Below are 22,611 nucleotides of genomic sequence, written 5' to 3' on the forward strand. Positions count from 1 at the left end.
GCCGGTCACCGGTGGCAACCGCTTTCCCTATGCGTTCGTCACGACCAGAAACAAGGCGGTTCAAGTCGGGAAAGCCTCTGGCGCGCTTGCTGACTGTGCGTCCTCCCGCGGCAGAACCACGCCGCCGAATATCTTCACCAAACTCCCACCAGCGCAGGAAATGGAGTCGCACACTCACGGGTTGACAAGCAGGTACTTTATTTTCTTTTGGGTGTAATACCTGACGCGTTTCGTCCACCTTTGGACTTTATCAAAGGTCACCCCTTAACACCATCGCTGTTGTTTCAGTCCCACAAGCGTTTGCCACAATTTCTTTTATTGACCCCTATTGGTCATGACCTCCAATGGTCATTACTTAGTTCAAAGGCATGCTGGGTATTGTAGTCCTTTTAACAACAGTAGTTCCTGCCCTCCATTAGGCGGTGTTTTCAATGTTGGTTATTTCAATTGAAAGTGTCTGTCTGTTCCGTGAGCTGCTGGCAAACCATTTTAAAGTCCGCTTGCAGAGTCATACCGGTGCCGGTCACCGGTGGCAACCGCTTTCCCTATGCGTTCGTCACGACCAGAAACAAGGCGGTTCAAGTCAGGAGAGCCTCTGGCGCGCTTGCTGACTGTGCGTCCTCCCGCGGCAGAACCACGCCGCCGAATATCTTCACCAAACTCCCACCAGCGCAGGAAATGGAGTCGCACACTCACGGGTTGACAAGCAGGTACTTTATTTTCTTTTGGGTGTAATACCTGACGCGTTTCGTCCACCTTTGGACTTTATCAAAGGTCACCCCTTATCACCATCGCTGTTGTTTCAGTCCCACAAGCGTTTGCCACAATTTCTTTTATTGACCCCTATTGGTCATGACCTCCAATGGTCATTACTTAGTTCAAAGGCATGCTGGGTATTGTAGTCCTTTTAACAACAGTAGTTCCTGCCCTCCATTAGGCGGTGTTTTCAATGTTGGTTATTTCAATTGAAAGTGTCTGTCTGTTCCGTGAGCTGCTGGCAAACCATTTTAAAGTCCGCTTGCAGAGTCATACCGGTGCCGGTCACCGGTGGCAACCGCTTTCCCTATGCGTTCGTCACGACCAGAAATATATATATTTATAGCGAGAGAGAGAGAGAGAGAGAGAAAGAGAAAGAGAGATAGGTTTACTATTCTTAACTTCACATTTGTTTAGCATGATGATGTTTATGTCTATAAAATAATGATTGGGTCACATCCAATTTCCTGTTGTCACACTGCTAATTCTTTATCACTTCTCTGCCACAACATGTTTCATCGCAAAGGTGCATCGTCAATGACTTCGTCAAGGCTAAAATAAAACAAAATCTCAATTTACACAGGCTATCCATAATATTGCCTTACAACTCATTTCCCACACCCGGTGACAGCCTCATACATAAAAAAGTTATCGAAGTCTAAAGAAAACAATCAATGTTCAATCAAGTGCTATACTTCTATACTCATTGTGGAAACCTTTCAACAACAGTCAAAGTATTTGTTCCAATTACAGTAGTTTAATCACAAACCATATTTGAGAAAATACATGCTCACCTCATTGTGACACATGCCGATTACCTCTCCAACACCATGTGCAAAATAAATTCAAAATCACAATTCACCCTGCCTACCCAAGAGCTTAAAATGTTCATACCTTACTATCTCTCACACATAGTATAACCTAAAACATAAAAAACAAAGGGGGTGTTTGTCAAAATATCCAACCACTTCAACATACCTAAGAAAGCATACAGTGTGACCAAATATCCACTCACTTCTTGGCACAAAATGCTATACACACAGAATCACAACATCCCAGATTCTGAAATTAACACAGTCACGTAAATACCTACTGGTCTAAATATACAAGAGTTACCTTTAATACACAATAATATGCTCAATAAAATTATATCCACCACCAGTTAAAAAATATCCAAATCTCAATGGGGATACCAGCCGAGAGTGCTCCTTGTGTAAGTCGGTGTTCACATGGGCTCCATCTTGCCCTCTTTAAATAGTATCATTAATTAGGAGAAAACAATCATTCTGTTATCCCAGTGAAGCCACCATCTTAGATCTGTTTGCGTCTTGATAATTCACACTAAATTCATCCAAGATGTCTATAAATAAAGTTTTGACCCATTGGGAAATCCAAAATGTGGACTCCTCTATGGTATAATTATTTCCTTATCACAGACCTCCCCAGCATAATCAAATTGCAAGTAAATGCGCCCATTATGTTTGTCATAAATGAAGCTGTATGCATAATATTGCTGAAAGTTAGTTTGGAAAGCTATCAAATCCCTCTAAATGTATATAGCAACACTTCTTAATTGAGAGAGGAATAAGCCAGACTTGCTTTTTGTAGAGATCACAACTATGAACAGACTCTGATGGATATGAAAGGCAATAGAAACAGGGGTTTGAGCTTTTAGTCCTCAGGGATTTATCCTTAACTGTGCCTAGATACATACATGTACTACTAATTTACAACAGGACCTAAACTAGTAGTATCTTTAAAAATCTACCTTAGGGGACTGAGAATACAATATTGAGTCACAGTTGGTTTAATTTGCTGTGTTAAACCTATTTTTTACTATCTGAATGTAAAGATATGGAATTCAATTCATTAATAGCTATTGCGTTCTTAACCCCTTCCCTGCGCCACGAATTCTACCGAGGTGCAAATGGGGGCATGGGGGTGAGCGTGGCACTTAGGTGCTCATGACGGCTGCACGGCGTCATGAGTCACGGGGGCGTGTGCTCATGGCGGCATGGTTCCGTCATGACCACGCCCGCTCATTAATTTGCCCACACAGGTGGGGAATAGTGCCACGTGAGAGGAGCGGCTGCGGCATGACAGCTCCACGCCGTCATGAGCTCACGCCGCCCCTGTCTTATGACGGCATGGAGCCAGATTGAGCACGTAAGGAGTTAAAGAGGGCATACATTCTGCATTCAGAATGGGTTTCTCTTGCCATGTAGTATAATTTCTGCTTCAATTGTGGACATCCCTTGCCTTTGGTGGCTTTTGTTGTCTGTGAAACAATGCCTTTTTACACAAAATGACTTACATTTACTTGGGGTCTTTCGTATCGGATTAATATTTTTCCTGTATAGCATTTTGTTTTTAGGTCATCGAATGATGTGGAGGGTATGCATGATATGTATACTGAGTTAGTTTCAGTCTCACACTCCTGTAAAGGGCTTGATTCAAGGCTAGAGGACTCCATACTAAATTTACTATTGAGATTTAAATATTTGTCTGCGTTATTTGTTCTTTCAGTAAACACCCAGTTTGCCCTAAGGGTAGTTTGATGTAAAGAAAGAGCATCAATCTCTAATTGAGCAACATTCTGACTAAAGTATGAGGAACCGGAAAACAATGTAGTTAACTCTGCTTCAAATCCAGTTGAGTCTTACCTCTTGACTATTCCATCTTTCTCTTCCACATATCCATCCCATGGATCTTAAATAAATGAATCAAAAATGCATAATAAATAATTCAATTACTTGGTATTGTATTTGTGAAGGCCTTTGTATTGAGAGAAGAGCAATGATCAGTCATTTCTGGAATAATGGCTAATTCCACCAGGTGGGAGTTTATTCGAGGGCATACATTACAAGCTGTTTTAAAATTAATAGAAATGAAATTCGTAATAGGTGCAGTCATGGGGGGCATTGAGGGTTCACTCCCAGGCTAATCAACATGTTTATTGGCAAAGCCTCTATTTAATTCGTTTTTTGTTGCAATTCTTCCTTTTTGGTTTAGTATTATGAACACGTTTCTTCCTTCATCTGCTCATTGAGGCTTAAAAGGGAGATGGGGGTGGGGGCAAAAGATGGGGTACAAAGGTGAAGAGCCTACAGGAGCTGGGCAACACTTCCAATGATCACACGGATCTCCGGCTGTCAGTTTCCCAAGTAGTCAGTTTTCTGTATGCTTCAAAGTACAGATAGTTAGCAGCATCTCAAAAGCCATGGGCATATAAAACTAAATGTATGCTCAGCAATGTCACTCTGGTTTAACAACAGCAAACAATCCTTTCACCGTGTTAGCCTTTACATCTTTGATATTGACAGGCAAATGATGGAGCAAAAAGTCAGAGAGCAAATGAGAGCAAGTCAAACCTCCCAACACTCAAACCATTCCCCCAAATTCAGACACCCCACCCATGCAGATATTGCTTGGGTAAACCTAAGTATTTCAGATAAAACAAACGGTGCCTTAGCAAAAAGCACGCTGGTACTGGGTCAGTAAATAATACATTCTTCGTGTCAGCTGGCGGAGTTTTAAATGGGAGTTAGCCGTGCATAAGTCTGGAAATGAAGGCAGAATGTCAATTGGAGATTGACAACACTACTAAAAACAGAACCATCTCGCCAACTGGTAGAGGCCCCAAGCAGACATGGCACTGTATGCCTCACAGGCCAGTTAGTTAGCAGCAGAACAACAAAGTGCATGTGCGGATAAAACAAAAGCTCCCTTATTAAAAGTCACTGTATTTCACTCGAGAAAATACTGTTTTCCACAACAGTTTTCGGAGCTTTATTGGGGAGGCCAAAAGACAGGCACACGGGTGGGAAGGAAGTGGGACTCAACTCTGTATCCACAACAGCAGACATTACGAGCAGGGGATAATGGGTTATCCATTGAAAAATGGCAGCCACCTCATCTGCCCTTCTCTTGGTTCCCACGCCTCTTTTAGAGGTTGGGGAATGCATTTTTTAATGAGTGGAGCTGCTTGTGTTTGGATGCCCTTGAAGAAGAAGCAACATTAATGAGAGTAGTTGCTGAAGATACTCTTTATTAGGGCGCCCTTTCTGATGCCCGTCTCATCTGTCATCCATTTTGTCCAGGTCCACCATGTCAACCATTTTGGTACGGTCAGAAAAAGTACAGAAATGTCCCTATGAATAGATGAAAGAACCCAGAGTGCTGGGATAATAGTTGTAATTTTTCTAAAAATAGATCCCGGCCCTAGAGGTTTCCATCTTTGGAAGAAACGTAAGTGCTGACAAGACTGGCAGGGCCTGGAGAATCTTTGGTGTCGCATTTGTTCCTCGAAACACCTCCAAACGTGTGCGCATGAGCAGCTTTGGGGCAAAAATGACCATTACCTGAAGTTTAAATGAGACATAAACTCTGCAGTGGGTGAATTATGTCCCAGTGGCTTATGAGCTGGAGGATGCTGTTTCATATGCACCAGGTTCTTACATGATGACCATCTGTTAGTTGAATTCACAAAAATTCACCATTAAGATCATCTGGAGCACTATTGTTTTTTTCTGAAATCTGAAAAATGTTGATTGAAAATGAGTCTGAGCTAAAGTAAAAAATGTATATATAAATTGTAAATTGAAGTACTTCAGCTGAGCATTGAGTGGAGTGGTTGACATCAAAAACAACGTTTCATCTTTCCTTTAAGGTTCAATATATTTGCTAAACTATGAACAGTGTTTGTAATAAAATGTTTGTGGATTTTAATTATTACCAAAGGCAGACTCGTGCAACGTCTCCACGCGTGGGCTGCTTTGCTTTTGTTCTAGACCAGTGTCAGCACCGTAATGTTGTGATTTTCTGAACTTATGACCATTAAAACATGTATTTAAAAGCATGTACTGCGGATCTTGCTTTGTCGTTAATCACCATGACATCATGAGAAAATGCAGCCCCAATCTAACTCTTTCCAGATGGTGCCTGAATCAATTAGTTCGGTATTAAATATTCGAAATGTAACGGTCATAACTTGAATACTTATGAATACACAATGATTTACTTTATCATGTTAGCTTAAAGTGTCTGTTTGCAGTAAAATTACAGAGAAGTGCATTTAAAACCAATCAAAAAGCCAACGTACAGATTTGAAAATGAGTTCCAGATATTGTTGGACTGAAGAAGGAGGGTTGACCTTTAACCTTTTGGATCACATCCAGCATGAGATGGTTTGTAAATGAATTACATGTAATTCCTATTGTCAATGCAAACTACTGCCAAGGCAAACACATTGTAGGGTAGGCATTGCCTTATGGTGACTGCACCGTATGAACTCAGATAATCTTGCTAAACTCAGATACACACTGCAAACCAATTTTGTTCAAATAACAGACACCGGGACATATTTATAGGCCCTGTGAAAACTACAAAATCATATATTTGAAGGTCAAGCAAAGCCACTTTGCATGGCTTTGAATGGCCTCATAGATATGGAGTAAGGCAAGGCAGAGCAAATCACTGAGTAGCCTTACTATGCACTCGGGAGGCATTCCATGGCATTGCGTAGGGTGTTGATTATAGATTCTTAGCGAGCATGGGCTTTTGAATGTGAAGTTATAACGGTTATGTGACGTTACAACGCATGCCATTACCCCACATGCCATTGCACCACCAAACTTTACACCGACTTGCTGTCCAGGGAGCGCTGGAAGTTGGAATAGATTACTTTTCTCTTCCAGCTCCAGTGTGTGCAACAGTAGGGAAGGTATTGGAGTTAAATCCAACACCTTCTAACCACTGCTACATACCTTTTGCATTGCAACGGCATGCGGGATAAATGCATGCGTTGGTACAGTTGCGGTGTAAAGGCTGTTTCCCAGTTATAACATCTTGCAATCCTTTTGTCTACAATCATGGCGCTCACTTTTACAATGAATCTGTTATGATCGTTGAATTGCATAGTTCTCTTTCTATTGTACTGATTGTGACAAAGAGGTGAGTCAAGGAGACGTGAATCTCCGAAAGCGTTGGCTACTCTTTTTTTCCTACTTTGCTTATTCTAAAATAAAATCGTAACTTAAGCATTAAGCTAAGGGGACTTGCAGATTTTTCAGGAGCACAGCTGTGACCGGATTCATGTTTGTATATATAGATATATACAGAAAACAAAAAGTGGGGGGGGAGGGCCCTAGGGGAAAGTATATTTATAGACCAGCTTGTATCTTGTCCCCCAACTAGACAAGTAAACCACACGAAAGATACCAAGGGTCTTTACTGATTATGTCAGTGAATGGAACCTATGTAGTGTCCCAGACCACCTGTACCTACAGGGTAATTAGGAGATTTTCACAGGAGAAGAGAGGAAAGTGGAGTGCAGATTTGTAAAGAAAAGAAAAGAAAAGTGTACCCATCAGCCCACTCTATGATGTACACTACTGCAACACTTACCACAGCTGCCAGACCGAGGCAACGACGGAGAGCGCGTGGCCTCCTTTTTTCCTGAGCGAGCGCCAGGTGAGGTGAGGCAGTTCCTCCCTACAAATTTGGGAGAAGTTTGATAAATATAGACATATAACTGCACAGCGGATATGTCCACACTATGAAAATTATCTATCACATCATGTGGTAAGTGTTGCAGTAGTGTACATCATAGGTCCTGACGAAAGCCCTTAAGGGCTGAAACATTTTGACCAATTATCATTCATGGTGAATAGTAATTCCTTCCATACTATTTTTCACTCTGCTTTTAATCATACCGTCTTGATGGGCACATCTAATAAAGTTTCTTAAAGACATCAAGACAGGTATTCTTAATCACTCAGATACCTCTTTTCTTTTCTCCCACATTTCCCACCACTTTGAGCACTGCAACGTGTCCCTTCAGCCTTCAAACTCTCATCTTTTTCGGTTGATGGTTCAACCGTTGGGTCCAAGTTCAGCTAGCCTCAGGATCATTCCTGTGGAAGAGCTCACTGGACACCAGCTGTTATCAAAAACACCCAGGTGACGAAGTTCCACTATTGAGTGGGCTGATGGGTACACTTTTCTTTTCTTTTCTTTACAAATCTGCACTCCACTTTCCTCTCTTCTCCTGTGAAAATCTCCTAAATAACCTCTAGGTACAGGTGGTCTGGGACACTACATAGGTTCCATTCACTGACATAATCAGAAAAGACCCTTGGTATCTTTCGTGTGGTTTACTTATATGGATATATATACATAGGCAGTATGGAGTTAGGGATAGAGCTCTTGCACTTTAAATAAAACTGCAGCCAGTACTGTAATTCAATTGTGCACTTGCACTTTATCTTCATTGGCAGCTGTTATCAAAATGCCATTTGAACTATAGTGAGATATGGACTCTAGAGTCTAACAAATGCGATTTTGCGCACAGGCGATTTTAAATTGAGGGAAAAAGCACTTGCACTGTATCTCCAACTGCAGTTACAAATACAAACTCAACCATGCACCCGCACTTTAATTTTCATTGACAGCTGCCATCGCATACCACCTGCACTTTATTTTCATTGACAGCTGCCATCGCATAATCTGCGCATTGTCCTAAAAGATTTGCTAATTGCACTTAAGCACTATATATACACTTATGGGTATAGAAATCAATAGCAATTTACCCTTTCCCTTAAACCCCCCCCCCCCCATTGGCAACTGCAAACCGAGCTATGCTCTTTCAGCACAGTGGAAAATGTGTGGGCAGATAAAGTAACCGCTGCCATTCCTTCATGCAGTCACATTATGTAGTGCTAAGTTTTAATTTGAATTTAGCAGTGAAAATGCATGGCGCGTGCTGTCCCTAAACATTATTCAATCACTAATACCCGGTCCATAATGCATTCTCTGTGCATTATGTGGATATTTGTTAGTTAAACACTCAGGATGGGCTTGTCTTTCAGGCACAATAAAGTTAATTGAATTGAATATATAAAAAATAAGTAAATGAGCACGGAGAGAGAATACATGAGCAGAAGTAAAATTGAAACAACAGACATTGAAATGCATTACTATCAACAAAAAGCATATGAACACTCCAGCTTGTTTTAACTTAATTAAACTGAAAAACTAAAAAATTGAATTGCAACAATGAACTCTAAAATGAAAGTTAACGATGTTGTGTAGTGTGTTGTCTATGTCTTTTGTATCATGTGGTGGTATGAAAGCCCTTATATTCATTTTGGGAGTTTGGCTCTACAAGTGATCAAGACAGGGGATCCTGCTGAAACATATCATAGCCCTCAATCTGCAATAAACAAATTTGGAGAACCCAACCTTGGACTGCTGTGTCATGTTCTGGTGCGAGGAGGTGATGCGCTGGTTCTGTTTTGGATGTTAAGCCGCTGTGCTGAGTGCAGCATTAACGACACACCCTCTAGCTAGAGCCTCATGAAGACTTGCCTGTTCAATAAACGGTATGGTACACAACGTGAAAGCGCCCCCCGAAGGAGATGGATGCTAAAGCTTTTTTTTCCCGGGCGTGAAACTCAGTATTGCCATGGACAAAGCACCGGTGGATGCCTGGATGGCTGAACTGTTTGGTATTGGCAGCGGCGAGTCCAAAGTTACGAATCGGGAGAGGCCCATGCCTGGTTGTTGAGGGGGGATGCTTCGTGTTCCAGAGCGCTAGTGCGCTCCCCCAGGGGCATAGTTGACTTCAGAGCCTGTGTGGCCCCAACAGGCGCAGAGTACCAGAGCCTGCGTGCTCCAGCAGTGGGCGCAGTTTGCGCCTAAGGGCCAGTAAGGGCCCCTGTCGCAGTTATGTTGTCTCAGCTGCCCAGCAATTAGTAGGCAGCTGCACCGTTTAGGCAGAATGTGAGTGAGTCCCTGTGTGGGACAGAGATGGCACACTGGTGCCAGGCCTGCAACAGCTGCGCAGCACTTAGTGCCAGCTGCAACGTTTAGGCCCTTGTGACTGTTCACACCTGCCCAGCAATTAGTGGGCAGCTGCAACGTTTAGGTTCGCACCGGTGGCGCACCCCTGACTGGCGCTGCATTGGCAGCACGCCCTGACATTCTTGACACAGGGCTTTTTGAGTCCCCTTGTTGGATGGCCAGTTGGCCAGGGGGCTGGTATGTGATTTCTGCGCAATGTGGTTGTACTATGTTTTTGATAGTAATTGCCTTAGGTGATGTTTGCACAATGTGATTATGAGGTTATTTTACCTGTGTAGGTTTATGTTAGTGAGAGTTTATTTCACTATGTGAGTTTCGCCCCTAAATGTGAGTTATGCTTAGGGGGAGAGTCTAATGTGTTTAGACTAGTGAGAGATTGCCTACTGTAGTTTTTACTGGTTAGGCCCAAATGTGAGTTATGCGTAATGTGCTATGCCATTATGCCTGTGACCCCTCTGAATGTGATTTATGCATTATGTGTCTTACCTACACCTCTGAATGTTTTTATGCATCATATGTTTTCTTGTGACACCTCTGAATTTGTTTTATGCATTATGTGTTTTTCCTACACCTCTGAATGTTTTTATGCATCATGTGTTTTCCTTCCCTTACACCTCTGAATGTTTTAGGCATCATGTGTTTCTCCGGTACCTCTGAATGTGTTTTGATGCGTCATCTGCCTTGTTCTTACACCGCTGAATGTATGTTTATACATCATGTGTCTTTCCTACACCTCTGAATGTTCTATGCATCATGTGTGAATCTTCTGATTGTTATATGTTCAAAAGTGCTATTTCTAACAGTATTCCTAGTTCTAAAAAAGTGTTGATTCTGACAGTGGCCCATGTGGCCCTGTCCTGATGTAAATAATCCCTTGTGAATATTGCCCGTGCCAGTTGGCACCATGTATATGTGTGATTACTATCTGATGTGTTTTGCAATACAGAAGTTATTTTTATATAATCTTGTGTGGAGTTCCTTTTGTGGTGTGCCTAGGATGTTGTTGCTGTTGTGTGCATGCGCAAATGCTTTACACATTGCCTCCGGTATAAGCCTGTCTGCTCGTGCCAAGCTACCAAGGGGGTGGGCAGGGGTTACCTTGGCGTGTGACTCCCTTGTCCTGACTAGAATGGCGGTTTCTGCCCGGCTTTGGCGTCAGCCTTAGCCAACCAGAAATAGCCAGTTCTAACAATTACAAATAGAACTTGTAACATTATCAACTCCTGAGGCAATTGAAAAATTTGAAAAAGACTTGGCAAATAAACTAAGCAAGTATGAAAACACGATTAAAGAGAGAAAAGTGACCAAGTTCAAAAGAGACTACCTGGATTACCAACGGGGACAAATCTATACCTCCACAAAAAGGTTTGACACTTCACACAGACAAGTGTTGTCTGGTAACCCTGCTCCCTTTAGCAAACATAAAGAAAAGAGAAAGTACACAGACACAAGCTCAGAATGGAACTCTGAGCCAGACACGGACCAGGAAGAGGTGGGAAATCCAACAGGCAACCAGAACAAACCCTCTACCATTATCCAGAGCTGCGTTTTTGAGGTATGGATCGCAATATAACTGCCAGACAAAGGCCATCAAGAGGAGGAAGAGGCAGGGGTTACAACAGAAACGAAAGAGAAAAAGAAGGCGGAGAAGGCATGGAACTAAGGTTGGGCTCCAGGAAGAAGGAGAACAAATGGAAATAATGAATTGCATGTCCATCACTATGATAAATGTCTCAGAGCTTGAATTGTCGGAGGCGAAATTGAAAATGTTATCATTAGGCTTGTCCTTTTGTAGTCACAGTAATTTCAACTATGCGCAGATGCGCATTGACTTTTTCAAGTTTATACAAAAACTGAAATTGAGCAAATACTTCAACAAACACACCCCACTGAATCAACAAGACCAGAGTAGGTCAGAACATGAGATCAAAGGCAAACTAGTGGTGGAGGACTTAAACATTCTCAGAGACATGGATGAGTGGGAAAGGGATGCCAACAACTCAGAGGAGGAATCACTTAATGTTAACATTGTCAATAGACAGGGTCTTGATATCTATGGGTCTAGTGCCACAGAATTCCAGAAAAAAACAACTTTTACACCCGTCATGCCAAAAGATTCTATTGATTTATTAGCAGAACAGGTTGTCAGGGACCTCAAGGAGTTTGCAAAATAATCAAGTAAAAACATGAAAGAGGAAGAGACAAATTATGAGTATATCATGAAAAAAATAAAATCAAGAAAATACATAGTTGTAAGACAATCAAATAAAGGGTGCAACGTAGTCTTATGGACTCTTTGTCAATATGATGCTGACGCAAGATTCTAAATGAAAGATAGAGAGTGCTACCAGAAAGTCCCAAAAAGCAATGTCTTGGAAGTATAAGCAAAGTACCATAAGGAATTGACAAGATTGAGAGTATGGAGTTGATCTCTGATGTAGACCTGCAATATTTGAAAGTAGACAATCCAGTGACCCCAACACTCTACCTGATACCAAAGTTCATAAAGATATGATAACACCTCCTGGGAGGCCAAATATTTTGACTATCGGCAACCTTTTTGAAACTACAGCAAGATTTTTAGATCATTTCTTACAGAATTTTGTCAGAGCTTTGCCATCACACATCGAAGAGAAAGGAGACTTCCTGAGGAAATTACATGAGACTTTGTGGGAATATGGGGATCTGCTAATCACCCTTGAGGTCACCTCGCTCTATACAAGCATTGCGCACAAAGCTGGACTAAGAGCGGTGAGGCACTTTTTGGGGAGCAGGCCCTTGCAACTATATCAACATTCTGAAATGCTGTTGAGAATGACGGAATTATGCTTGGATAATAATCTGTTTCAGTATGGCAGTGACACCTTTAAACAACTGAGTGGGACGGACATGGGTACCTGCTTCGCCCCCAGCTATGCAACTCTTCACATGGTCTGGTGGGAGGAGTTGGTACTCAGGGCTGCATACAGAAATGAGTGAGAGAGTAACATTAAGATGTGGGTCAGATTTATAGATGACCTGTTCATCATATGGAAGAGGTCATCAGATAATACCAAAATGTTTGTTGCTTCCCTGAATGTAAACACTCTAAATTTGATTTTCACTGATAGCATAAGCCCCTCCAGTGTACACATTTTCAAGACCTTGAGGTTTTCATAAATAATAGCTGTTTGCACACTCACACTTTTAGAAAGCCTACTGCAGGTAATTCTGTGTTGCACTGTAGAGGTTTTCACCCCAAAAACTTTAGCGAAGCAAGCTCCCTGGCACAAGTTCCGACGGAACTGACAATGAGATTTAAGGAAAGAGGATATAGCCAGACTGTCTTTGATCAGGCAGTAGCTTCAGTAGAAAGTGTGTTGAGGCAAGAAATACTCTTTAGGGAAAGTAAGAAGACAAGAAGAAAGAATAATGATAAAAAATTAGATATCATGATGATAACCGGGAACAATACCTATCATGCCAGGGTGAGAGCCTGCATGAATAGGCATTGGTACCTGGTTAGCGGGGATCCCATCCTAAAAGGTACAGTTCCCAGAAAACCATTCATCTCATACAGAAGACCCAGATCAATGTGAGAACTGTTAGTAAACAGCAGTCCAGAACTGGTTGAAACTGAAAGGTGGCTCAAGGCTAATCTGGGTTTTTACAAATGACTCAAATGTAAGGCCGGTAACATTGGGGTTAACAAAAAAGAATTACAGTTGCCTCCTATGACCAAACCATGGAGGATTCCTAGGTTTCTTAATTGCAAGAGTAAGCATGTGGTGTACATGCTGCAATGCATGTGCTCCATGGTCTACATGGGCAGTACCATCCATATGACCCACGTAAGAATTCTTCAACATTTGAGAGCGGTTAAAAATAAGGACCCATCCTATTCATTTGCCTGCCAGATAAATGAAGTTCACAGAGGCAGGGTTGAGGATGTAACTTATTTTGTGATAGACTTAGTACCCAAAAAGAGAAGAGGAGGAAATCAGGAGGTCAAGCTGAGAGAATTGGAGTTGCGCTATATTTTAATGCTCAACGGCAAAAGTCCAAATGGTCTGAATTCCGATGAAGGATTACATGGTGCGTGCTGTCCCTAAACGTTATTCAATCACTAATACCCGGTCCATCATGCATTCTCTGTGCATTATGTGGATATTTGTTAGTTAAACACTCAGGTAGGGCTTGTCTTTTAGGTACAATAAAGTTCATTGAACTGAATATATAAAAAATAAGTAAATGAGCACGGAGAGTGAATACATGAGCAGAAGTCAAATTGAAACAACAAACATTGAAATGCATTACTATCAAAAAAAGCATCAGTACACTCCAGCTTCTTTTAACTTAATTAAACTGAAAAACTAAATAATTGAATTGCAACAATTAACTCAAGTGAAAGTTAACGATGTTGTGGAGTGTGTTGTTTATGTCTTTTGGAAAGCACTTATATTCATGTTGGAAGTTTGGCTCTGCATGTGATCAAGGCAGGGGATCCTGCCGAAACGTGTCATAGCCCTCAACCTGCAATAAACTAATTTGGAGAAGCCAACCTTAGACTGCTGTGTCGTGTTCTGGTGCGAGAAGGTGATGCGCTGGTTCTGTTTTGGATATATATATATATATTTATATTTCAGTGACAACACAATGTTTTAATCTCATGAAACCACAGCAATTCATCAGTTAAAACTATCACTTATATCTATAAGTGGTGCCCCACCTTGCTCTGCATCACTCATCCTTCTGCTTGCCTCAGCTGGGCCTGAACAATCCGAGTTTCCCTGCCCATAAGAACTTGGTCAGGGAAACAGAAGTGTGCTCCCACCCGGCAGGAGCATCTTTAAAGCTCCCGCCAGGCAGGAGCAGACTTTTTTCCCTGCCCAAGCTCTTGTGGGTAGGGACAACCACTGTGTGCTGGGGATGGACTTCATGGGTCACAGATAAAGTGTCAGTTCAAGGCAGTGGGGTCCTGTGGGCTTTGTAAGACTTTGGGGTGGGAGAGTTATGTGCCCATTTCCCATGTATTTATTGATTTGCTACAGGTGATGGGGTCACCGGGGACCATTTGGGCTCAGGGAGGTGGGCCAAGAATGCCTTCTCCTAAAAAAAAGTCTTTGGCCCTGGGAGATCGGGGTCACATGGCCACTTCATGCTTGTTAAGGGAGCCACATGCCCTTCGTCCAAAACAAATATATATTTTAAAATGCCAATGGCTGCATAATTTTTTTTAGTGCTCATTATCCTATGGGAGTCCAGCAGGATCGCAACTTAATTTTTTTAAAAAATAATATATATATATATATATATATATATATATATATATATATATATATATTCACTGAAAAAACAAAGGTTACAGGGACGTTATATTCAGATTTCAATCATGTAAAACTATACAAATTCAGCGGTTATGGTTACCTGAGTTAAATGTAACTTAGGCCCCCACAATGCAATGCTAATGAGTTATGATCTCACATATCACATCACTCATGAAATGGTCAGTGACATCACCAACGACATTTCAAATGACATCACTGATGACATCCTCCACAGAACCGCTCACATATCCGCTCACACACCCAAACAACCGTTCATATAGCCACTCACAGACCTATACAACTGCTCAAACATCACTCATTAATCCATAGAACCACTCAGTGTCATCAGTGGTGATGTAACTAAACACATCATCAAGTGATTGTGAGTGGTTTCTAAATGTTTATAAGTGTTAAATATATGTAATAAGGTATTACAACATGCAAAGTAGTAGACTGTGTGTACTACTAATGAGTGATACTATTTCTAACATATATTATGTGAGTGGTTCTGTCACTGTGTGTATTCATTTGTGAGAGTGTGTGTGTGTATGGGTGAATGAATGGCTATGTGAGTGGTTGTATGGTTCAGAAAGTGACTCTGCTGAGAGGCTGTATAGGGGAGTGATTATGGGTGTGTGAGTAGGTGTGTGATTGGTTGTATGCGTGAATAAGTGGGTGTGTGAGTAGCCGAATGGGTGAGTGAGTGGCTCTGTGAGTGACTGTATGGAAGAGAGGCTGTATGAGTAGATATCCTGGTAAGTGAGTGGCTGTATGGGTGAGTGAGTGGGTGTGTCATTGTTTTTGAAATAGTTATGAGTGTTAAACAATTATACTAAGGTACTACGTATGTTCAAGAAGTATACATTGTCTACTACCAATAAGTGATACTATTTCTAATTTATATCATGTGAGCGGTTCTGTGACTGGTGTGTCTGTGTCTGAGAGAATGTATTACTGAATTTAAGGGTGAGTGAGTATTTGAGTGGCTTTATGGTGAGTGAATAGCTGGCTTAGTGATTGTATTGGTGAGCGAGTGACTGTTGAGAAGCTGTATGGGTGAATGAGTATTGATGTGCGAGTGGCTGTATGGGCGAATAAGTGGGTGTGTGAGTAGCTGGGTCAGTGAATGAGTAGCTGTGTGACTGTCTGTTTGGGTGAGTGGCTATATGAGTAGGTGTATTGGTAAGTGAGTGGCTGTGTTAGTGGTTTATGGGTGAGTGAAGGGGTGTGTGAGTGTTTTCTAAATGTTTATGTATGTTAAACATTAATACTAAGGTACTATAAGAGTTAATATACTACTGAGTGAAACTATTTCTAATGTATATATTGTAAGTGATTCTGTGACTGTGTGTATCCGTGCATGAGTGGGTATATGAGTGGCTGTACGGGTGTGTGAAAAGGTGTATGAGTGGCTGTATGGGTGAATAAGTGAGTGTGTGAGTAGCTGTAGGGGTGAATATGTGGGTGTGTGATTTGCTGTATGGGTGAGTTTGTGACTGTATTGGTGAGTGAGTGAGTGGGTGCATGAGTGGCTATATGGGTGAGTGATTGATTGTGTGAGTGCCTTTATAGGTGGGTGAGTAGATATGTGAGTTTTATTGGTGACTGAGTGACTGTGAGTTGATGCATGGGTGAGTGGCTATATGGGTGACTGAGTGGTTGTTTGGCTAATTGCGTTAGAGTGTGAGAGGCTGAATTTGAGATTGAGTGCCTGTGTAAGAGAGTATATGGGTGAGTGAGTAGACATGTAAGTGCTTGTATGGAAGTGTGAGTAGATGTGTTGATGGTTGTATGGGTGAGTGAGTATGGGTGTGTGAGTGAGTATTTTAGTGCCTATATCGGTGAATAAGTAAATAGCTGCATAGATGAGTGAGTGAATGTGTGCATGATTGTATGGGTTAGTGGCTGTGTGCAAAGGTGTTATGGGTAAGTGAGTAGCTGTGTGAGTAGCTGTATGGGTGAGTGAGTGGGTGTGTTAATGGCTCTATGGATAAATGTGTAGATATATGATTGGTTGTAAAGGTGTGTGAGTCGGTGTATGAATGGTTGTGGGTGTGTGAGTGGATGTGTGAGTGTTTCTGTAGAAGATGTCATCAGTGATGTCATCCCTTATGTCATGAGTAATGTAATGTGAGAGGTCATAAGCAGTGCATTGTGCATACATAAGTTATAGTTTATCCAAGGTATCTATAACTGCTGAAATTCTATGGTTGTGTATGATTGAAACCTGAGCCTAACTATGAAATCCTTCTAACCTTTGGTTTTTGCAGTGAATTTCTACATTAAAAAAAAAATCTGTTACCTAACTATAAAGTCCTTGTAGCCTTTGTTTTTTCAGTGATATTCCAAGGTTTTTGAATGTTATTTCCTATCTAAAATGCCCCTGTAACCTTTGGTTTTCTCAGTGAATTTCTAAGAAAAAATCCTAACTTTAAACTGCAACCTTTGAGGGTGAGTGTGTGAGTGACTATAGGTCAGTGAGTGGGTGTGTGAGTGGCTGTATGGTTGGGTGACTGAATGTGTGAGTGGTTGTATGAGTCTTTGTGTGGGTGGTGTGTGATTGTCTATATAGGTGCATGAGTGGGTGTGCAAGTGGCTGTATATGTGTTTGAGTAGGCCTAAGAGTGGCTTTGTGGGTATGTATGTGGGTGTGTAAGTTACTGTATGGATCTGTAAGTGGGTGTGTGAGTTACTATGTCGGTGTGTGAGTGGCTGTGTAGGTCTCTTAGTAGATGTGACAGTGGCAGAATGGTTGTGACTGGACCAAAATGGAACCTCAGCTGTCCCTTTATTTAACAACAGTCCACAGTTTTACCAAAAATATCTACCCAACTGGAGTACTTTCTGCTGGTTAATTACTAAGTGCTGCCTCATAAGGTAAGCATCCAGTGCATATTCTACACAGCAGCTGCATAATGGACCATGAGGAAATGTCTCTAGTGACCTTGTGAGCATTTTGGCAATGTGATTGTTCTTTGTGCATCTTCATCCCAAAATCTGTGATAACATGAATCATCCTATAGAGAAGACAACAAGGATGCAATGAGGTAAATTTCCACCAAACAATGGTACTTATTCTTAACTATATGAAATACGTGTTTCTTTGTTTGGTGGCATTGTCCTGGTATTTCTTGACATCAAGAATGTGTCACCAACATCTATGAGAAACGCACTGAGTGGCCTTTTGGTAAGCTGTCGGACAACGTGGGAAAGTGGGGCAAGAACATTGCTACTTAGGAAATTAGACCTAAGGAAAATAGGGCCGAGACAAATGGGCGGATCTTGCAGATGATTTGGGGCATTTGCATACTCAGGGTAATTAAACAGGTGAACCATTGACTCTGTTCTTGAGACAAGAAAGAAACTTCTTGTCACAGTGACTGCAGATTACATTGTGATCTAGTCAATCAATGATGCATTCACCTCCATTAAGGAATTCAGATCATTTTTTAACGTGGAATACCAGAGGAAACACACTTGCTTTACCGTTGCTAAGCCCAAGAAGTTAGAATCATGTGTGGCTTACAGAAGTGGAGCTTCAACTGGAGCAAATACTAAGAACTTTCTTTTGAAGTTTAATTTCTATGAAATGAGCAGCAGAGTCAAAATGGAACCTCATTTTTTCCAAGAAGGTTCCACAGTTTTGCCAAAAGTGTCTATCCAACTGGAGTACTTTCTGTGGATTAATCAATAAGTGCTAACACATTGGGTTAGTGTCTAATGCAGATTTGACACTACAGCTATGTAAAGGACCATGAGGTAATATCTACAGTGTCCTTGTGTGCATTTTATTCTGGCTATGTGATTGTTCCTGTAGCATCTAATTCCACAAATCTGTGATAACAAGAATCCCTGTCAAGAGGAGACGACGAAACTACAAAGAGGTGACTCCACCTAACAGAGGTACTTCTTCTTAACTATATGAAGTGCTTCTTTGTTTCGTGGAGATGTTCTCGTATTTCTCTGCATCACGAATGCATCACCAGAATTGGTGGGAAACGTACTCGGGGGCCTTTTGGTAAGCTGTCCATCTATGTGGGAAAAGGCAGAAAGACCATTGCATACTACTAAGGATGGATAGAGCTTGCAGATGATTTGGGTCCTTTGGATACTCAGAGTAACTAAAATGGAGAACCATTGACTCTACTCTAGGCAGGAGATGACAAGAAAAAAACCACTTGTCAGTCACTACAGATCAGATTGTGCTTCAATAGATCACATCTTCCTTCACCTCCATTAAGGGTTTCAGATTGTTATTCTGCATGGAATACAAGAGGATCCTTTCTGCTTTAAAAAAGGTGAGGTGTGCCAGGAAGCCCTCCCCTTCCAGGGTTGACTTGGCCCCACAGACCTCATCCCGTGGGACCGGCCTCTTGATCCTGGGTGCCCTGTAGTCCACCCAGAGCACTCTGTGTGCATTGTTGGGGATCATGGGGGGAGCCTCAATGCCCCTGCAGTCTCTGCCTGCGCCCCACCTGGGAGAAGGCATTGCGCCCACACAGTGGGAGCAACAAAAAATTCTGCTCCCTGCATGTGGGAGCAATGTTTTTATGTGCAGGAAAACAGATGAAAACTCCACTCCCAGCGGGCAGGAATAGTTTTCCTGCTCCCACCCATTGTGAGTGCAGTTACTGTATGCTCTTGCTTGGTGGAAGCTGTCAAAGCTCCCGCAAAGCCGCAAAGTGAAAGCAAACTGTTCTCTCCCGAGGGTGGGCACTTTGAGATATAGGGAGCTGGCCTTGGGAGGTGGCAGTACCCAGGTAAATTTTCAGTTTTGAAGGAAGTGGCACGATTAGAATCACTAGGGTCACTCACAACCACCTCTCAGCTTTCCATACCAAATGAAGAATCGGTCATACAGTAGAGAATACAAGCCAATATCTGTGTATTCAGGTACACTCAGAGTGGAGCCCAGTCTGCCCAGTCACTAGGAGAGCTGCAGAGAGACTGACATCAGCAAGCATAAAGATTCATTATGTACATTTCAGAACCCATGAATGGACACCCACAATTTAATTTTCCAAGCAGATACAGCTAAACAATGAAGTACAGAGGATAAGTTTCGATTCTGAGACCGGGCACACACTATCTACTTCTCAAGGTCACTCTGCCCATGCCCGTCACTGCACAAGTGGGAGAAGGCCTCTATCTAAAGGGAAAGGTATGCACATATAAGCACAGTACATTCATTAGTGAAGCAAAACCTAGCCTTGGAGAAACATAACCTAAAAGAGGCATTTTCTCGAAAATAGCGGAGTATAAGTTTTGATTATAACTGAAAATTGCGCCGGCATAGAAAATGGTGCTGTGAATGCTAACATACATAGAACAATGCGCAAACATACATTTTTCTATTCTACCAGTTAGTGTGGCTGGTCCTTGGGAGGGGTGGTCCCTGGGGCTATATATGGACCAGGAGGGGAGCCGTGCTGCCCCTCCTCCTTTATTTATATTTGTTGCCCCAGGGAGATTGTGATCCACAAGGTTTTACAAGGAGATGAAGTGTGGCTATGAAGACCCCCATCAATTTAGTTTTAAATCACCGGGGAGTTGGTGGGCCCTATGGCTCCTCTGAGCAACATGAGGGGGGTATGCAAGTCCCCTTCCAATATCCCAGTAATGCCCCGGGGAGCTGGTGGTCCCCAGGGCTCTTACTGGTACAATGAGAGGGGTTTGTACAGCCCCCTCTATTATTTATCTAAAGTCCTGTGGAGGTGGTGGTCCCTGGGGTTCAAAACAACCTAAAGAGGGGGTGCACCCCCTCCCAAATTTATTTAATTTACGATGCCCCCAGAACTTGCCTCACCTAGGAGCTGAAATACAAACAAGCACAGTAGACCGTGCATGCTCTTTTTTAAATTTTCATGCAAATTTGCCAAACTGTCTCAATTTGTGCTGCAAAAAAATACTTTTTGGCCCTGGTGGCGGGGTCCCTGGGGGACCCCTACCACCAGGTCTAGGTGTAAGGGTACTCCTACCCTGCACTCTTTTCTTTAATGTTTTTGTTTTGGACTTGGTTGAGTCTGAGTCCCAAGATGGCTGCCAGCCCTGCCCCGTTGAAGTGATGGCACCCAATCAGATTTCTGCATGAGATCGGTAAGATTCGTGAAGGGACCGCACCTCTAGACAAACAAATTTGGATTATCATATTTCCAGAACTACTGAATGGATTTACACCAAATAACAAAAGGGGTTCTTTCTGGTCCAAGAGCTAGCTGTCTGCCAAATTTGGTGTAATTCCTTTCAGCGGTTTGGGCTGTGGTTGTGTCTAAAAATTCCTAGGGGAAAGTGCTTAGGGAAAATGCATTTCGGGACCCTCCTTTTTCGTGGCCCCCATAGTCAAATCATCCCAAAACTTTGAAGATAGCAGCTGAAGTGAACAACAAACTAGTTGTACTCACATAAAAAAGTGAAAACATCACAGTAACATAAACATCAAAATAGGACTACTGCACCACATCTAAGGCTTAGTGAGAATGGCAGCCATCTTAGAGTGTTGGTAAAGTTAATATTGATCTATTTACAATTCAATGGATTAGAACTTCATATTGAATGCAAACTTAATATGCCTAAATTAGGTATATTTCCTTGTTTTCAACCTATTACAGTTGAAATATCATTCTTGATGTTTTTACTATAATAAACAATTCCGCCCCAGTGGGCAAACAGTAATCATATGTCCAAAGTTCCAAATAAGTACTCCATATTCATCTTCATGGTACAATATTTACACTATTCACAATTCTGCCCATGTGGGCTGTTTCCACAATACAACTTGTACAACTCAGGCTTCTCACTAGTATCCCCATAATTTGATGGTGGTGTCTCCGTCACCTATGATAAAAACATACAAGTGATCAATATTCATCTGATATCTATTAAAATATATACAAACAACTTACAGGCTACTCTACTTCTTTAAACGGTGCATTACATCATCCTATATGAACTGACAGTTCCTCATCCTTGTTCAACCCCAGGGGATACTTTGTTTCATATTTTATAATCATTTTAGACTCTTGGCGCCTCAATTCTTTTAAGCGATTCCCTCCCGCTCCAGTTGGGAATTCTTTCCAATGCACAATACCTCAACAGTTTCACATTTTTGTCATGATCATCTTTGAAGTGCCTCGCTATTGGATATTGCCTATCCTCATTCACGATAGCTCTTCTATGTTCGAGAACACGCTTTTTTACCTGCTGTATGGTGCTTCCAATATAGATTAGAGGACATGGACAGATTAGGGCATATAGACAAAAGTCTGATTTACAGGTTAAATGTTTATCTATCACAAAAGGTTTTTGATGTGCAAATCAATTTGCTTCATGTTTATTCTGTTCTTACAGGCCTTGCATGCCCTACAAGTAAAAAATCCTTTTACCATTTGTTTGTCACTTACAGCCCTTAAATTGCCACTGCAGAGCATGTTTCCTAGAGTGGTACATTTTCTACAGGTGATTTTAGGGTTATCACCTACATATTTTTGAGAGTACTGTCTGTTCTTAGGACATTCCAAAATTTCTTCAAACAACGTCTTACCGCCCAAGCCTGATTGATATACGTTGCAATAAAACGTGTAGGGGTATTTAATTTGGCATCCTCATCTTTATCCACTAACAAATCTTTCCTGTCTATTAGTTGGATTTTATCACATGCCTGCTTTATAATCTTTTCCAAATACCCCCT

Source organism: Lissotriton vulgaris, chromosome 6, assembly GCF_964263255.1.
Source record: "Lissotriton vulgaris chromosome 6, aLisVul1.2, whole genome shotgun sequence".
Taxonomy (NCBI): domain Eukaryota; kingdom Metazoa; phylum Chordata; class Amphibia; order Caudata; family Salamandridae; genus Lissotriton; species Lissotriton vulgaris.